Source organism: Cibotium barometz, chromosome 14 (assembly GCF_041138505.1).
Source record: "Cibotium barometz isolate CiBa-2024 chromosome 14, ASM4113850v1, whole genome shotgun sequence".
In the NCBI taxonomy this organism is placed as follows: Eukaryota; Viridiplantae; Streptophyta; class Polypodiopsida; order Cyatheales; family Cibotiaceae; genus Cibotium; species Cibotium barometz.
Window position 1 is genome coordinate 2,465,101 of NC_141059.1, and position 21,173 is coordinate 2,486,273.

Below are 21,173 nucleotides of genomic sequence, written 5' to 3' on the forward strand. Positions count from 1 at the left end.
TGTTAAAAGTAACACTTTTATAATAAAATATTTATCTTCTATGCATACCTCTATGCATGAAATTCAATTATGTTAAAAGTAACACTTTTATAATAACATATTTATCTTTTATGCATACCTCTATGCATGAAATTTAATTATGCTAAAAGTAACACTTTTGATATAAAATTTTATCCATTATGCATACTTCTATGCATGAAAATAAAAATGATAAAAGTAACACTTTTGATACAAAAATTTATCCATTATGTATACTTCTATGCATAAAATAAAAATGATAAAAGTAACACTTTTGATATAAAAATTTATCCATTATGCATACTTCTATGCATAAAATAAAAATGATAAAAGTAATACTTTTGATATAAAAATTTATTCTTTATGCATAATATAAAAATTCAATTTTCTCATGATTCTAATGAATTTCTTTCAATTAATCTAGGATGATAATTCCTAGAATATGGTAGGAAATCCGCTTTTCATGCTTTGAATGAAATTATTTTATGTGTAAAATTTTATAAAATTTTGCCATAGCTCCGCTACTATAACTGATAAATCTCAATTATTTAAAAAAGATAAGGCTTATCTTTAAGGGAATGATTAGAATGATCCCTAATTGGATCATTAACCCTTAATGGATTAAATAAAAAATAATCATAAACTAAAAGCATAGAAAAACTATTAATTTATTCTCAAGCATAGATTAATCTTAGATTAAGAAAAAGCTTTATGAAAAGCTTCATTTGGATTGAGAATGGGTCATGAATATGACCATTTCACAAGTGAGAGAGGGAAAAATCATTAGAATTAAACATAAATGAAAATTTATGAAATTCTTTACTATCATTAACCAATTAACTTCAATAACATTCAAAAACCATACCAATTAAGCTTCTCAAGCTTGAGAGGGGTTGAGAAGAGAGAAACATTGAAAAATTATAGAAAAATCAAAATTCACCATACTAACCTTACAATTTGCTTGATTCTTTGTTCACGGCGGTAGAGGCCCCCAACTAATCAATTGGTTTAGTATGATGATGGAGCCACCAATGGGGATTAAAGAAAGAGGGAAGTGTCAAAAACTAGTTAATTATTAAAAACTTCACAGTCCTTGGCTTAGGTGGAGTAGAGTAACAATGCTCTGATACCAACTGTAAGATCTCTGTTCCCACCGACCAACGGATTCGGGTACTAGCAGCGGAAGTAGCACTTCTCGCGCGGGACAAGGGTCCCACACTCGGGGCGTCACCCACGGATATCCGGACAAGAGACTTATCCGTCGGTTGTTCCAAAACCGAACCCGGAAAAACTTCCTTTACCCGGAAAGCACGGGCGATTCCACCAGGATAACTTTTTACTCTAACGTAGTCAAGACCATTACTGATCAAGCTGATCCGATTACATCTATAAAGATACTCGGTCAGATCAAGAAAGAAACTTGCACTTGGATCATTAGGATCAATGCTTTTTTCCCCATTCAAGAGGCACAGCCGTTGATTCCTATCCATAGAAAAATTACTGTCCGGGATTTACTTTATCTATCGTAATAACAAAAGTTGAGTCTCGATTTATGGATCCATCAGTCCAGCCTAACCCCATCCAGTCCCATGGGTTAGCCAACCGCCCAACCACTGTAGTGATGGGATCCAATTAAGAATTTGGTTAGGTTTTGTCCCGGGTACCAAGGAAGAGAGTTCCAAGGCCCCCTAGCCGGAAGTTCATGCAATTATAAAACTAGTCACACCACTTACACACCCAATATGAAATTGCCTTTTTACAGATTCAACCAAAAACAATCCTTTAATAAAACCATAGTATCACTGATCACAATCTTCCAATTTATCCGGTTGATTCAATTTCCCATCATTCCTTCATCAGAGTATCTATGGCATCATTGGCAACTAGAACGCTCACCACCTGTCCACACAGGGGCCTTTTCAATAGTTCCTAGCCCATAATACTCAGCAATATAATCACTTATCAAGATGGACTCTCGTTGAAGATCAGCAAGATCAACCAACAGATCCATATAAAAGAGCCATAGCAAGGTCAGTCAACCAGATCCATGCCCGGTTTCAGAAAACAACTCTTACTCCTTGTTCCAATATCTTCCTCGACGCACGCGTGGGTATCCTGGGCGACCCAGAGCCCGAGCACCGTATGGTCAGCACCCTCTAGGATCCTTCGCAGGTGACCTAGTGCTTCACTCATAGGCCGCTTCCTTGGCCCCTCATCCACCATACCGGAAGCTCACCATTTTAATCGCACCGAGGCTGGTCAAGACCTCGGCCGACCTTGCTGCGTGAGACGTCCTCCATTGACTCTCCGTCAGCAGTTGCAACTTAATCAGTTAGGTCTCCACGACCTTGATCACAAGACGGTCGAAATGCTTTCCCAGCATTCTTGACATAAAACAGTCATTTACAAACAGTCACAAAATACAGTTTCTATATCGAATTCCATCTTTCCACATTATCCCTTCTCAATCCACATTACTTATTCCACATACCTTTCATATGTACTCATTCTCTCCATTCATTCATATCAACGACACATTATTTCCCATACACATTCACCTTCATTATTCTTCATACCCATCCATGCATACATCCATTTTCACATTCTTACTCATACATCCACATCCACATACATACATCCATACATACACATCTACATGCATACATCCACATCTACATGCATACATCCATACATACATCTATTTTTTTTCCTTCCCATTCATATAGCCTCATACGCCTTCACATCTATTCTTTTACATCACATCCATTTTCACCTTATGATAACCCATATACATCTTATCTCATCACATATACTTCTTATCTCATTCCATACACATCTTATCATCTCTTAACTCATCTTATCACATCTTAACTCATCTCATATACATCTTATCTCATCTTATCACATCTCATACACCTCTTATCACATCTTAACTCATGTTATCACATCCTAACTCATCTCATATGCATCTTATCTCATCTTATCACATCTCATACACCTCTTATCACATCCTAACTCATCTCATATACATCTTATCTCATCTTATCACATCTCATACACCTCTTATCACATCTCATACACCTCTTTTCACATCCTAACTCCTCTTATCACATCCTAACTCATCTCATATACATCTTATCTCATCTTATCACATCTCATATACCTCTTATCACATCTCATACACCTCTTATCACATCCTAACTCATCTCATATACATCTTATCTCATCTTATCACATCTCATACACCTCTTATCACGTCTCATACACCTCTTATCACATCCTAACTCTTCTCATATACATCTTATCTCATCTTATCACATCTCATACACCTCTTATCACATCTTAACTCATCTTATCACATCTCATACACCACTTATCACATCTTAACTCATCTTATCACATCCTTCCTTTATGCATACCTCTATGCACGAAATTCAAGATGATGAAAATAACTTTTTATAATAAAATAATCATTTTTTTTCTTTACAGTTTTATAATAAAATAATAAAATATTCATCTTTTATGCATACCTCTATGCGTGAAATTCAATTAGGTTAAAAGTAACACTTTTATAATAAAATATTTATCTTTTATGCATACCTCTATGCATGAAATTCAATTATGTTAAAAGTAACACTTTTATAATAAAATATTTATCTTTTATGCATACATCTATGCATGAAATTCAATTATGTTAAAAGTAACACTTTTATAATAAAATATTTATCTTTTATGCATACCTCTATGCATGAAATTCAATTATGTTAAAAGTAACACTTTTATAATAAAATATTTATCTTTTATGCATACCTCTATGCATGAAATTTAATTATGCTAAAAGTATCACTTTTGATATAAAATTTTATCCATTATGCATACTTCTATGCATGAAAATAAAAATGATAAAAGTAACACTTTTGATATAAAAATTTATCCATTATGCATACTTCTATGCACAAAATAAAAATGATAAAAGTAACACTTTTTTTGATATAAAAGTTTATCCATTATGCATACTTCTATGCATAAAATAAAAATGATAAAAGTAATACTTTTGATATAAAAATTTATTCTTTATGCATAATATAAACATTTAATTTTCTCATGATTCTAATGATTTTCTTTCAATTAATCTAGGATGATAATTCCTAGAATATTGTAGGAAATCCTCTTTTCATGCTTTGAATGAAATTATTTTATGTGTAAAATTTTATGAAATTTTGCCATAGCTCCGCTACTATAACTGATAAATCTCAATTATTTAAAAAAGATAAGGCTTATCTTCAAGGGAATGATTAGAATGATCCCTAATTGGATTATTAACCCTTAATGGATAAAATAAAAAATAATCATAAACTAAAAGCATAGAAAAACTATTAATTTATTCTCAAGCATAGATTAATCTTGGATAAAGAAAAAGCTTTATGAAAAGCTTTATTTGGATTGAGAATGGGTCATGAATATGACCATTTCATAAGTGAGAGAGGGAAAAATCATTAGAATTAAACATAAATAAAAATTTATGAAATTCTTTACTATCATTAACCAATTAACTTCAATAACATTCAAAAACCATACCAATTAAGCTTCTCAAGCTTGAGAGGGGTTGAGAAGAGAGAAACATTGAGAAATTATAGAAAAATCAAAATTCACCATACTTACCTTATAATTTGCTTGATTCTTTGTTCACGGTAGAGGCCCCCAACCAATCAATTGGTTTAGTATGATGATGGAGCCACCAATGGGGATTAAAGAAAGAGGGAAGTGTCAAAAACTAGTGAATTATTAAAAAATTCACAGTCCTTGGCTTAGGTGGAGTAGAGTAACAATGCATAAGACACTATATTTTTTTCAACAAGATAAGGCTTCTATTTATAGGAAAATTTGAGCTCCTAACCAAACAAACTGATTCTAGAATTTTCCAAGTCAGTTTGGTCACTTTTTGACCATTTTTAGGTCAGTTAAGCTAACTTTTTGGAACTAGACTTGAATGAGGAGAGAGGAGAGATGAAATATCTCAACTTTTATGATTTTAAAACTCATTTAAGCATGTGTTTTAGGCGCCTCATTGAAGGCCCTCCTTTTCCTTACTGATGTGTCAAAAATGGAATCCTTACACTCAAAATATCTCATATTTTTATATCGCTCATAGTTTTTTTTATTAAACCTTGTATATTTTCAACTCTTCATCTTATGTGAGCATTTAAGGGACTCCCCTTCCTTACATATGTGTCAAAATAAAATCATTATACCCAAAATATCTCATATTTTTAATATTGCTCATAGTTTTTTACTAATAAACCTTGTACATTTTCAACTCTTCATCTTATGTGAAATATGCACCTCATTGAAGGCCCTCCTTTTCCTTACATATGTGTCAAAATGGAATCATTATACCCAAAATATCTCATATTTTTAATATTGCTCATAGTTTTTTTACTAATAAACCTTGTACATTTTCAACTCTTCATCTTATGTGAGCATTTACTCATTTTTGGGTATCTTCTTTTTACAAATTGGATTTATCTCCTCCCTACACATGGATTGATGCTATTGGTCCATAGGAACCTTAATTGGACCATAATCCAAAGATTTATGAAAATCTAGACCCTTAGACTAAGGTTCTTTATACCTATTTCTAATTAATTCCAATTGCACATTGGAAAATTCTTTTTGAATTTTTGTTTCAGGGGAATTCATCTTACTTATATGAGATATTTTTCTATCCAAAAATATTCAAAATCTAAATATTCTCTCTCTAGAATATTTTCTCTCTCTAGGTTAAAACAGTTCGAAACAAGGTCTTTATATTTCTGAAGAGGGATTGATTACAGGGGAAGATACTAGACATCAAAAAGGGGTTGGGAGAGGAATCTTACAATGAGGATGAATGGGACGAGTCCCTGTGATGATGTTCGTAGTAGCTGGAATGATGTTAATGACTTCAGTCAATCACTATGAGATTAGTGGATTGTGCTGGTAGATTGCTTCTGTTAACACTTAACACAGTGTGGATCAAGTTAAGGGGTGTCAACTTAAAAATCTATAAAATTAAAAATTTTCATAGAAAATTTCCATGAAGGACTGTTTAGATAGAAATTTCAATCTAATGGACCATTATTGTGATAAGGGTTTGAATGTTATAATCTAAGTGAATTGTTATCTAATGATGAGTTTTATATAAGGGATCTTTATCCGAGGATTCTGTTGGGTACTCTAGACTATAAGGAACCTAGATATTAGTTGGATCTTAAGGAAATAAATTGTCCTCTAATGTTGTAAGATGAGGACATCTCGCGTTTTTTAAGTGGGGTAGGATGTAAGATTCCTCCCTTCAGCTTTTGAGGTGTGCAGGTGCAAGAACCTCCGCTTCTAATCTTATAATTATTTCCCTCTTTGAAATAAAAGAAAGATCCTGTTTTACCCTGTTTTGGCCTAGAGAGAGAAAATGTTTTAGAGAGAGGTTATTCAATTTTTATATATTTTTGGATGGAAAAATATCTCTTTTTATTAAAATAAATTCCTCCGAAATAAAAGTTCAAAAAGATTTTCAGAAGGTGCATTAGAAATCAATTATAATTTGTTCAAAAGGCCTTATCCTAATAAGGGTCCAGATTTTAAAAAAAATTAGATTAAGGTTGTTTCGAGGAGCCAATTAGATTAATCCAAATGTAGGGAGGAGATAAATTGAAGAAATAAAGAAAATCTCCCAAAAAATAAGTAAATACTCACATAAGATGAAGAGTTGACTAAGGACAAGGATATTAGTTAAAAAAGAAGAGATATTTAGAGAAATGATGCATTTTTGATACCTCAGTGTGGGGGAAATTTTCCTCATGAAGGAGGTGCCTATTTCACATGTGTGGTTGAGTTTTAAACTCACAAATAATGAGATAGTTTCATCTCTCCTCTCTCCTGCTTCAACTAGATCCAAAAAGTAAGCTAAACTGATCTAAAAATGGTCAAAAATTGACCAAACTGATCTGGAAAATTCTAGAATCAGTTTGCTTGGTTAGAGGCTCACTTTTTCCTATAAAAGAAGCCTCTCCCTTTGTAAATGGATAATAATTTTTTATGCACTGTTACTCTACTTCTCCCCCCAGAGTTAAAAACTGTGAATTTATTAATAATTCATTAGTTTTTGACCATTCCCTCTTCTAAAGAATTGGTGGCCACTCTTGTTGCAAACAAGATGTAAGGTTCCCCCCTTCTAAAATAGGAGAAACACTTAAGATAGTCCACTAAGTCTTAACTTGGAAAAAATTTCCTATTTATCGACACCTTGGCCATGTAGAGATTCAAGGATACGATTCATAGGTAAGACCTAGTCCTATCCCGCAGGGGAAGCGTGATCTTCTAAAAGTCAAATCACCCATAGGGTAATTTATCATAAATTGGGCAACTACTAGACTTGATTTCTAGAGACAACACTTTTTTCCTCATCCATGCAAGGCACAGCCACTGACCTAGTCTTCTAGAATAGAGTTGCCCAAGAACCTAATTATCTAGCGTAGGGCTTTCACTTAATCTGTTGGAAAGCTACCCGACTAATCGGGTCCACCCGTCCGTAGGATGGTGCCATCGGGGCATTCCATCCTCCCACTTTCCACCCTACTCAGCATCAATTTGTTTTTTAAATAAGCCTACCACACTGTTTGACATAAATAAACATGTTCCTTAATTAAGGCCCTTTTCACAAGGTTTGTTAAAACAGTCTTTTTACACAATACAATCATGCCAAATATAAGATATATATATAAAAAGTTTATACATGAATCAATTCCATAGAAGCCAAACCGGCTCTCTTATTCTTTTCCTTATTCTGCTGCCGATGATCTAGAATTCGGCCTTCTAGCCTCTACATGTCGGGCAAAACCCTACGGGACCATACACCTCATCGTCGGCCGCTGGCGAGGACTCAAGCCGGCCTGTCGCCCTCTCAGGCTCCATCGCTCGTTCCTCCCGTCCCTCGGAGGGATGTCTACACACTAGGGTGGGCTTATTTACCGGACTAGCCTGGGCCCTCAGAACTAGGCAGCATCATAACCTCTCGCCTCAATCGGCGAACCTTATTCTCCCAATGACCAGTATGAGGGTACCTTGGGCCATTACTGGGCTTTGCTAACGACGCCGCCCGGCTACACAAGCACGGAACGGAGTTAGCGTTGAAGCCAGGAAAAACTTGCACTCTTTAAAGATAACAATTTCAATGCAATTTATTGAATACAACATCACACAATTTGTAACTTCATACAATTTTATGTCATTATTTTTAAAAGAAAAAGATACACATTTATTATCACTAATTAAAAAAAGTTCTTCTTTAAAATATAACCAAGCTAACCTAGCCACTATTTCCTTGAGGAGCTTGAAGAGGGAGGGTTGGAGCCGCATCGGCGGGAGCATCTTCCCTAATCTCGTTGTTGCGCTCTCCTCTCGAGGCAATATTTTGACGTTTCTGGGATAGGGCCATCTTGGACGTCGACTTATAGGGCTTGCTGCCGTGGTCGAAGCGCTTCAGTCGGATCTCAATTCTGAGATCGTTTGCTCACCGTATGAGCAAAAGACTATAGCGCATGAACCCTTTCTCAAGGCAAAAACCTCTTATTAAAGTCTACGCAAATGGGGGGAAAATTGTGAGATGTCCTTAAGACAAAAACGTTTTGCAAAAGGGGAGAAGGGCTGGGGGCTGCTGTAAGTCTATTCACATGGGGGGGGAGAAGAGTTAAGGACACTGCCTCCTAGTAGCAAGAGGGGGATGGAGGAAAATTACCTTATCTAAAAAGAGGCAAATGAGGGGGTGTGAGAGGGGTGGCTGTACTACAACAAAAGTACACTGCACATGGACAAACGGCGGTACAATAGGGCATACGTTGCGCAGAAATGCGTGTTGCCTATGGAGCACCCTGGGGGTTTATATAGCTGTGGGGTATGGGTACGGGCGCTGCGCAAAGCAAGGACGAAAGAACGGTGTACCATCAAAGGCTATGGATCAGTGGCCTGCATGGGTCTAGGGGAAAGGTACAGTGTCGGTTATCAGGGAAAGGAGTGGTACGCATGTACCTTATCTGGTCTGGGGTAGCATGGGTGCCCACGTAGTGTACGTGTGGACCACACAGTGGGCGGCCATCCTTTGGTTCTTGTACGGCCATCGTACGGGCACCCTGGTAAGTGTGTATGGTCCAAATTTTGGGGCGGGGTCTCCAAATTTGGGGTGCCTGTCTCGATTTGCGTGTCGGACCGCCCCGGGGGGTGATTTTTTTTTAATCCGGGAGGTTCTCCTGGTCGTTGGGGTTCAGACCGTTCGTCAATCGGATGCCCGGTCGTGCATTTATTAAGGTTTAAAGGTCGTCACTTTTTAACTAAAATGACTAAAATTTACATATAAGCTTGATCCGGTGTCTGTTTTGGATGTTGTAAAATCCTATATTAGGGTAAAATCGCACGCAAATTCCAAATTTGGACTCAGAATTTGAAGATTCTAAGTAGAAATGACTCAAATAATAAAATCATTGATTTTTATACCATAAAAACTCATAAATTTATCTATTACATGGACATTTCTTTATTAGTGGAGATGGGTATGTTACATCCTTCCCCCCTTAAAGAAATCGAGATGTCCTCATCTTGTCATGAATTGGGGATAATCCTTTAAGAGTGTAGCTTCATCTTCCCAAGTTGCATCCTCTTCAAGGCAATCTTTCCATTGTACTAGATGTTCTATAAGAGTTCTATTTCGGAGTTGCCTTTCCCTAGAATCTATGATGTGCTATAAGAGTTCTATTTTGGAGTTGCCTTTCCCTAGAATCTATGATGCTACTGGGATGTAATTCAAGGACTCCTTGAGTAGGGATTACAACTTGTTCATCATCAAGAATATGATCGAGACTGGGTACATATGGTTTTAACAAACTTACATGAAATACATTGTGGTGGACTTTGATATGGGCTGGGAGTTGGAGTTATATAAGCACTTTTACCTAGACACTTGATAACCGTATAGGGACCACAATACCTAGGGCTGAGTTTCTTATATTTTCCAAGTGATAGAGAACTTCGTTTGGGTCGCACTCGTAGAAGAACTCTGTGTCCTTCCTTGAAGATCCTTTCAGACCTCTTGGTGTCAGCATAATGCTTTTGTCAATCTTGGGTAGCTTTAATATCCTTTTGGATTGCCTTGGTTTGTTCCTCCATCTCTTCGAGCATTTTCCTGGATGCCTCAACTATTATGGTTGGATCAGAGAAATTTAGAGGAGACAAGCATTCTTGCTCATAGAGTGCTTTGAATGGTGACATTCCTATGCTGCTCTGATGATAAGATGCATTGTAGGCAAATTCTACCAGAGGAAGGTATTGAATCCACCTTCTTGGTTCCCGTCCACAATATGCTCTGAGAATGTCTTTAATTACTTGATTGACTCTCTCAGTCTGGCCATCGGTCTCTCGATGATAAGCTGTGCTAAAGCAAATTTGAGTTCCCAGGGCTATAAGGACTGCCAGAACTTTGAAGTGAAGTCAGAATCCCGATCACTTACTATCCTTTTTGGGAGACCATGAAGTTTGAGGACTTCCTTGATGAATATTCGAGCAACATCAGAAGGTCTTCTTCGCTGGTATAAGGTGAGCTACTTTGGTAAGTAAGTCCACTACTACCAGAATGGAGTCATATCCTCCTTGAACAATGGGGAGACTTGTGACAAAATCCATACTAATGCACTCCCACTTCATTTGGGGAATATCCAAGGGTTGAAGTTTTCCAGGCATCTTGACCCTTTCAGCTTTGATCCTTTGGCATGAGAGACATTGCTTCAAGTACCAAAGGACATCATTTTTCAAGACTGCCCAATGAAAGCTCCTTCTTATGGCATTTAATGTTTTTGCATAGCCTGGGTGTCCTGCACAACAGGACTATCATGCGTTAAGTTCGGGTGTGCGATCCCGGTGTGAGTAGATAAGGTTAGGATAAGAATAAAACCATTGAGCGGTTGAGGTTTCTCCCGCATTGTTTTTTATGTTTTATTGCTTTTATGCTTTTTCAAGTACCGTTCATTATGCTTACCGTTCATTGTTTTTTGTCATTTCATTCTTTCATGCTTTTCGTTAACATGTAATTAGTATAAATAAATAAAAAGAAAAGAGGTGCATTGCTAAGCTCTTCCATAGCTTATGCAAATCCCATAGACTCCCAAGCATGAAGTCCGCTTAAGGAAGAGAGGTAGGTTGAAAGCGTAGAAGGTGACTTTTCCTTTATAATTTTGTTGTTTTGTTGGGAGACATCTCCATCATTAGAAGCAAAGACAAATAGATATACATATATATATATATCTATATATATATATATGTATATATATATGTGCAGGGAGGCGGCCAGCTGAAAAAAGAAAATTAAAAATCTATATATATATATATATATTTTTACAGCGTTGAGCGCTGCATCAAATGTAAGAGGACAAGGCGGCTGAAAAAAGCCTGCACAGCAGACGGTTTTTAAAAAAAAAACAATTATATATATATATATATATATATATATATAATCGTTTTTTATGATTGGCGTAGGCTGGTAGAAGCGCATCGAAGGCCAGCCGTGAAGTGGAGGCGACGAGGTCCCACCCACTGCAGGGAAAGGCTGCATCGAAAAGGTGCAAGTGTAGAAGAAGCTGACGGCGTCTGAAACAGTCTGTAGTGGGCGAAGCTGGCGTAGGCGGGTAGGAGAGCAGACGAGAGGCGACCGGCGGCGTAGGCGAAGTTGGCTGCAGTTGAGGCGGCTGGAGCTGAGTAGGCGAAGCAGCAGACGGCGTCTGCAGAGTAGGCGAAGCTGACGGTGGCTGGAAGAGGAGTAGGCGACCGGCAGCAGCAGCAGCAGAGCAGCAGCAAAGGCGTAGGCGAAGTTGGCCGTAGGAGGCCGGCTAGAAAGGCCATGGAGGTGGAAGAGGTGGAGTGGCCGGCGTGGAAGGCAGTGGCCAATGTAGAGAGTGGACAGCAGCTGAAGGCGACTGAAGCACGTCGAAGAGGAGGAGACCTGCGTGTAGCTGCGTGGAGGTGGAAGGCACCGCGTGGGGTAGCATCGAAGAGGGCGAGCGGCGCGGCGACGAATCCGGAAGTGAGCGGCGAGCGGTGGATAAGGTAGGTGGTATTTTTCATTTTTTTCATTTTTTTATTTTTATTAATTTTTCAATGTTTTTTTGTATTTTTAAATTTAAAAAAAACAAAAAAATAATATTTTTTTAATTAAAAAAAGAGAAAAAAGAGGAAAAAAACAATTAATTTTTTTTAAAAAAAAAGAAAAAGAAAAGAGATTAAAAAAGAAAAAGGAAGAAAGAAAAAAAAAGAATTTAAAAAAAAAAGAAAAAAAAGAAAAAAAAAAGAATAGTAGAATTTTTTTTTAAAAAAAGAGGAAAAACAATTAAATAAAAAAAAAAATTTTTATTTTTTGAATCCATTGTTCCTTATTTAAATTTTTGCATAATTAAAATAGCTTGCATTTTTTATTTTTTATTTTTTTAGAATTTTTGTAAATGATGCATAATTAGTAAATTCATATTTTTTATATTTGGCACGAAATTTATTAGTTTTAAGAAAAACCAACAAAAGGAGAAAAAAATAAAAGATTTTAAAAAAAAAATTCTATAAATTAAGTGTTTTTTAGGAGTCTATTTTTTTTGCATAATTAGTATTTTCTTGCATTTTTAATTTTTTGCATAATTAGTATTTTCTTGCATTTTTAATTTTTTGTAACTTTGTGCATAATTAGTATTTTTTAGTGTGATTCATAATTTTTGTGTAAGTTTAAAAAAAAGTAAAAACATAAAAAACATAAAATCATTTAAAAAAAATCATAATTAAATAAAAATAAAAAAAATAGGATAGATAGTTACGCCCACATACTCCTTTTAGTTGCATTTAGTGATTAGGTAGGTTAAAAAATATATATATATATATATATATATATTTTATTTAAAAAAAACAAAAAAAAACAAAAACAAAACAAAACAAAACAAAAACACATAAAAAACCAAAAAAATTTGACCTTATGCACTTGCGGTTGGGACGTCTTGTAGATTCTGCCATAGGGCCTAGGGCACCTTCTAGAGTACCTACGCAAGAAAGTGGGACCCAATCGGTAGGAAATTTGGCAGATATTGCTGAAACCCTTTCTGAATCCCAATCCGATACCCTTTCCTCCAGAACAACTAGTTCATTGTCCATGGACAATCTAGGGCCGACAAATAGTCATCCCGTAGCCCCAAATAGAACACCCACAAGATCCTTTAATCCATTTGAAGCCGACACCATGGGGTTAACACTCAATGTGAGACTCCAATATGTCTACACAAATGCTCAAGGAGCTGAGATCTTTAGGGATCCACAACAACGGTATCTTGTTAAGATCGCAGACATTTTCTCAGAACTTGATAGAGCACCTCTAGTCAATGACCAGGGTAACATGTACATGGGTGGAGATGGTGTTCGCTACGAAGTCACCTACCATCCAGAAAAGGTAGACAAATTAGGGGAGCTCTCTAAAACCGAGTTCTTAGACTTATCAGAACTTTCCAGAGCAAGGGAGTCTAGAGATGACTGGCTCATTGAACCGGACATGCCTGGACCATCCAATGCCCAGTCCTCAAAGCCATCCACCATAGATGATTTACTTCTTGTAGATTTAAATTTGGAAAGGGATAGGAAAGGCAAGAGTAGAATGGATCAGGGGCCTGAATGCCAATGGGAGTTTGAACGACGAATTCCTGTGACAAAGGTCTTACAGGATGACCCACTTCAAGAGGTCTATAAGGACTCGTTAGAGGGATATTATGCCACAACTAGATTGCCACAGCTGGATCTTCCTCTAGCTCATGTGGTGGTAGTTGAGAAGCTTGTAGGACACATGAACAGAATAATTGATAAATGGGCCAATGAATATCGAACCTTAGATTGGAAAGAGATTCGGGAACTCACGTGGAAAGGACAACCATTATTCATGGAAGTGTTCTCAACAAATACAGCCAAACCAGGAGAGACAGCCTTTCTTGGAGAAACTGTTGCTCCTCCCCTACGAGAGTTCACTAGAGAGGGACCTTCAACATCCAAGTGGACCACAGCTAGTAGCCCAACTCTAGCACCAAGATATCGTCCTACACCAAATGTGCGACCACAAGTCACACCACACCAACATCTTTCTCATTATAACAATCGGAGGGTAGGGGAGTCAACTCGGCCTCCCATTAATGCACCTCCTGAAATACGGGTGACAAGATCTTTGGAGGGGTTTGGTGAGGCTGGTAATAGGGTACCCATACCAATTTTGGAAACATGTGGACCATCTTTCCAAAGAGAGGAACAACTCCCACTGAGAGTAAGAGGCCGTAGGCCCTATGATGAGTATTCAAGACAAGTAAGGCCATCAACTCTTCAGAAACTGGTAAAGAAGTATGAAGGGTCGGGAGATCCATACGATCATGTAGCAGCATTTAGGCAAGCAGTTCGAGCTGAGCAAGTGGCTGATAAGCATACTCAAATTGAAGGATTTGGACTCACTCTTGAGGGAAAAGCCCTGGCTTGGTTTCAGGCATTAGAGGCTTCAGACAAATCTTCTTTACGAGTTTTGGAAGAGAGATTCATTGCTGCTTTTTCCTTGATGGGAATTCAACATGACACGGTAGCACACATCTACTCTTTCAAACAAGGCGAGAATGAGAGTGTTAGAGACTGTGTAAATAGAATGAAGCAGTACATTAATCGTTGCCCTGAAGATGAGAAGCCCGCCCAAAGTCGATTAACTTCTCTCTTCTTAAAAGGACTCAAAAATTCGACTTTGCATACACATCTCTATGCGAAGAAGCATACAAATTTCAATGAGTGTTGCCATGATGCTATGGATTTCACCGATAACTTCAAGTTCCAAGATGGTTCTGGCCCAGAGGTGAAACCTAGAGATCAGTGGGGTGATGACCAAAGTTCAGGGTCTAGCGCGCTAGTAAATCCAGACCAGATAGCTAACCTAGTACTACAGAGATTGGGACAGACCTATCATCCACCCATGCAGCCACAACAACAGCAGCAGAGAATGAGGAGTGTACTTCCTACAGGACCTCATCTTTGTGGAGCATGTGGCGGTAACCATAAAACAGAGGAATGTAATACCTTTTCTCCTCTAGTTACAAACCAACCCACAAAAAAGTGGTGCCAAGCCTGTGCTGCTTGGAACTTTACCCACACCACACAGGAATGCACTCGCATTGCGAGAATGAGACAGGAACGTGAGCAGCCAAGGGGTGGAGTGGCTCCACAAATGTATCAACAGTATACTAGTTTTGAACGTAAGCCACCGATGGCACAAGAGCAAGCACGACCTGTTCTTGGTGCTCAACCTCCTGCTCCAGGGACTGCTCCTGTGAGGGTTGTCGAATATGACAATTCAAATATGTGTAGAGACTTGGTAAACCCAGGCTATGTGGAGGAAGAATATGTATCATATTCATCCAAAGAAAATATCTTTGAAAGTTCCGCATACCCAAGCCCAGCACTGGACGTTCAACCAGGGGAACAAAACTCTTTAATGTTGCTAGGCGGCTACCAACCTAGGACTCCAGGCCCCTCAGGTCAATGGCAGCCAAGGAAAGTAGAGGCCAAACCAATGGGCCCCTGTTATGAGTGCGTAGAACCCCACTGGGCTCGTGATTGTCCACATCGCTCAAGGCAAGCATCTCGGTCAAATACAACAGTACAACAGTTTCCACCAATTGAAAGATATTGTCTAGGGTGCTGTGTAGAACACTTCCCAAAAGACTGTCTGCTGAAACCACATGAGGAAGGCACCTCTCAACCAAAGGTCTCACTCAACCTTGTAGGCACAGTTCCATCGCCACCTTCATCTGAGAATGAGGATGTCGTGCCACTTAGAGTCATGACTAGATCACAGACACGAAATGCAGAAATGCAAACTGATGAGACACCTCGAACTAGGGATGCAAAAACAAATCTAGTGGACAAGACCCTACAGCCCAGTAGAAAAAAAACCACTCGGAGGAAGAAGAACCGAAGCAAACAAACTAAAAGTACATCCACTAGTTCTCAAGAAGCCTCTAAACAAAACATGAGGGATAAAACTTTTACATCCCAAGAAGTGCATAAGGAACATCAACCTCAACCTGGGCCTAGTGTTAAACAAGATGAGGCTAGTACGACTGAGGATAGTTCTGGGGGTTCTGATTTTGTGGATAAAGTGAATGAGACTCTAGAGGCCATCATTGATGCTCATAGAAGTCGCATTGCAGCTTTATCTGAGCTACCCAAGAAGCTTCAAGAATACCCAAACCCTCGTGAGGAGAAGATCAATCTAGCTGTACATCAGCAACTCATTAGGGAAGCTCAGTCAATACTTGAGGGACCACCACCACCTATTCCTCGGGGCCCAACCTCTCTTAAGCCAACATTAGAAACCATACCAAAAGTGTCATCAGGTCGGGAAATGAAAAGTGAGCTCCTTTCACAAGCTCATAGCAAAAGGTCTGCACCAATTGACACCCGATTGAAAGGAGGTAATCTGCCACCACCTAGCCTTCCATGCAATGATGAAGTTATTGATGCTAATGAGGACATGGCAAATGAGATGTGGGCCGCAGTTCACGAGAAAGTTCATGAGAACATGTCTTCTATTAGTTCGCCTCCATTCTCTGAGGTGGATTTTACCAGGGGCATGGAAAACAACTTTAGACGCCCAAGCATCCAGGAGGAAGTTCAAACAATTGTTTCTCCTAGAAGTAAGCATACAATGAAAACCTTACCATCATATCTGGGAGAATATGAGAACTGTTCTCAAACCTTGAGGATACCCTCTATGCATAAAAGGTTGACAAAGGAGAAAGATATAAGTATGGTGCAAGCTATTTTGTCAGCACCAGTGGCTTGTACCTTACCTTTGCTCGATTTGATAAAAATTCGACCTGAGTTGTGGAATGATATTGCCACATGTTTGTCAGAGCAGGTATTGCTACAAAAGGGTCACCATGAGTGTACTATACACCCTGAAACAAAGCATGTAATGCCAGTTCCTATCAACAAAGTAGGAAAATTCTGTGAGGACGATCAGGGAAATGCTACCCTCCCATTAGAAGTGCGAAAAGTATCTTCAACTGCAATACTTGATAGTGGCGCAGGAGTGGGCATTGTGACAAGGTCCATTTGGGAAAAGTGGGGCAAACCAGCTATTAGGAGTACCAGGATGCGCTTGCAGCTAGCAGATGGAAGCTTAGAACATCCCCTTGGGCTGCTTGAGAACATATTGGTCACCACATGTGGGATTGAATATGAGCACACCTTTGCAGTAGTGGATTTTGGAAAACATCCAAACTACGAAGTGATATTGGGTAGACCATTCATGCGACAATTTCAAATGATTCAAGATTGGGGATACAATTATTTGTACCTCCGACATGATTCTGTCATCACAAGGGTCAACCTAAGGAATCACTCATATCGTGATGTAACAAGGTCTCCAATAGATGAGTTTGATTCTGCTTCATCTGAAGGCTCAAGAGTTACATTGTCTGATGGGCGAGAAGATCTATGGATGTGTGGAGCCTCATGTAGGGATTTCAACACTGAGAGACTTAAGGGTAATCAAAGTGTATCAGACGAGGCATACATTCCACAACCCTTCCCTGAGCATTTAATTGATCCATTAGAATGGAGTCATGTCCTTGCAACATTATCGACATGTGCTTTATAGAAGCCAATTCAATTTTGTGACTCAGATGGATATGATATTATTCCTATACGAATGATACAACCACGTGCCCTTCTAGATGATTTGTACTATAGAGATACATCCACAACAGCTATGCATGTCGAGGAAGTCTCAGTAGAGGATTTGACACTCGAATCTGCTAATGATGCTGATAAGGAAGATGGCTGGGACTCTGATTTTAATAATGATGTGACAATCCCTGAGGAAGAGTTAGGAAAGGCACGCCTACTCTTGAGAGGAAGGGAGGTTCAGGTAGAGATCCCTAGAAGACGACCTAAACGTAAATGTTGTAAGAGCCATAAAAGAATCCGTAGACAAGATGAGCGTGAACAACGTGAGAGACTACAAAAAGAAAAGGAGGAGTCTAAGAGTGAAAACTCTCGACCACCACCTCACTTCTCAGGAAAGAACGGATATCTATACTATGTCCAAGCACAAGATAGTATCAAAGACCAAGTCAAACGATCAGATGGATTCCAAGCAGGGGAGAAGCTAACAACTGTTAGCAAAAATCGAAAAAAAACGAAGAAACAAAAACCAAAACTCACGTCTAAAACCGATTCAAAAAAGAGTGTGGGAAGTGCAAAGACAACGGTTGAACAAAAAAATCCGATGCAAGATAGCAAAGGAGAGCTCAAAACCGCATGGTCTTCAATGAGTGAAGACTCAAGTGGACATGAACAAGGTCTCAATGTTCCTCCCAATTTCACACAGTACACTCTTCAAGATCGGAAGATTGTTCTTCAACAGCCCATGCGACAAAAACCAAGCGTGCCCAGGGGTTTCATACGATGGTCCAGAGGATGCAAAAAAGATTGATATTGCTAAGCCAGGAGAAGAGCCTCGCTATGTGTGGATTGCCACAGACTTGTCCTTAGATGAGGAGAAGTTATTAATACAAACAATAAAGGAGTATCGCGATGTTTTTGCTTGGAGTTATAAAGACCTCAAAGGAGTTGATCCAAGCATATGTCAGCATACAATTCCATTGCGAGAGGATGCAAAACCCTCCAAGCAACGTCCTTATACTTACAATGAAAACTTCGCACGGAAGATAAAGGAAGAAATAGACAAGCTCTTAGAGGCAGAATTTATCTATGAGATTGAACACACTGAATGGGTCTCCCCTATTGTAGTGGTGCCCAAGAAAAATGGAAAACTCCGAGTATGTGTAAACCTTAAGAAGGTAAATGCAGCTACTGTGCGTGATCATTACCCACTTCCAATCACGGATCATGTTCTGGAACGAGTTGCAGGGAAAAAGGCATATAGTTTCTTGGATGGATTCTCCGGGTACAACCAAGTGTCAATTGATCCAAAGGATCAACACAAGACAGCCTTTGCTACTGAAGATGGCATCTTTGCCTATCGTGTTATGCCATTTGGTCTAACAAATGCACCAGCAACCTTTCAGCGGTTAATGAGTCATGTATTCAAGGAGTACCTTAGGCAATTTCTTGAGATTTTCATGGATGATTTATGTGTTCACTCACAAGAGCGTGATGATCATATAGAACACCTGAGACTTGTGTTTCAAAAGTGTCAACTTTATCGTATATGCTTGAATCCTGACAAGTGCAAATTCATGGTAAGACAAGGGAAAATTTTGGGCCATATTGTCTCTCGCAATGGGATTTCAACAGATATGGATAAAATTGATGTCATTGTCTCATTACCTCGGCCTATCAACCCTAAAGGGGTACAAACATTCATGGGACATTGTGGCTATTACCGTAGATTCATCTACATGTATGCTGTCCTAGCCAGACCGTTATATGCTCTCCTTGTAAAGTTTAATTGGACTGATGAGTGTGAGGAGTCCTTTGAAAAGTTGAAGCAAGCATTAGTGACTGCACCCATTTTACGGGCACCAGAGTGGAACCAAATCTTTCATGTCCACATTGATGCTTCAAACTTTGCAATTGGATGTATTTTGGCTCAATCGGGAGAACACAATAAGGATTTCCCAATCTCATATGCTAGTCGAAAGTTGAACAATGCTGAGAGGAATTACACCACAACAAAAAGAGAAGGATTGTCCATGATATATGCAGTGAAAAAGTTTCGCCATTACCTTTTGGCAAACAAATTCATATTTTTTGTGGACCATCAAGCATTGCTATATTTGGTGAATAAACCTTGTGCAACTGGAAGGATAGTAAGGTGGTTTATCATCCTTCTTGAGTTTGATTTTGAAGTTGCAGTTCGAAAAGGAACAAATCATCTAAGGGCAGATCATTTGTCTCGAATCACCTCTGGCGAAGCTCCTGTGGGTGTGGATGATGATATGTTAGATTCAACACTTTTCCTTGTAGAGACAGCTCCTAGATGGTCTGAATCCATTTTAGAAATTTTGACAAGTGGGCAAATACAACTAGCGGGTCCTAATGTGGACCTATGGCGACCATTCACATTAATCTCAGGGAGATTATATCGTCAGGGTAATGATGGAGTGTTGAGGCTTATACCTAACCCCGACCAATATGGGGAGATCTTAGAATGGGCACATGCGGGTATCGATGGAATCCATGCATCAGCTACAACTTGTGTGCGACGTATATCTCGAGATGGGCAATGGTGGCCTACCATGCATGCAGATGCTAAAACATTTGTTTGTAACTGTGCTTCATGTAAAATTCAGAAGCCAATTCATAATGTCACATTATTCCAAATTTCAACTACACCAAGTTGGAGTAAGTATATTGTGGACTATCTTCAGCATGGTCATTTGGATCAAACAATTCCTAAACATCGAAAGCAGGCTATTGAAATTGAAGCGGCAAACTATATGCTAATAGAGGGCCAACTCTACAAGAGGGGAAAGGATGGCAACTTATGCATGTGTGTATGTGAAGGTGACTATCTGAAAATCTTAACTCACGCACATGCAGGTGTGGGTGGTGGGCACTTTTCTGGCAATACCACAGCTAAGTTGATTAGGTGGTCTGGGCTTTGGTGGCCAACCTTACAAATGGATGCCGAAGAATATGTGAAACGTTGTGACGACTGTCAAAGGACCAAACCTCCCATCACAAAGGACAATATGCCATTGCGGCCTATGTTAAGCACACGTGCTTTTGCAAAATGGGGTATTGATTTTGTCGGTCCCATTAAACCTCCAGCTCGTAACACGCATGCAGAATATATTATAGTCACAACCGACTATTTGACCAAATGGGTAGAGGCAAAGGCAACAGTCAAAAATGATGCCAGAACCACAGCCAAGTTCTTGTATGAGTACGTGTTTACACGCTATGGATTACCAATTGAGATCGTTAGTGATCAAGGTGTGCACTTTGTAAATGAAGTCATAGAATTTTTGCTTCAAGAATTTATGGTAATTCACAAGCGTTCTGCACCCTATCATCCCCAGACCAATGGACAAGCCGAGAGTACTAATAAGATTCTC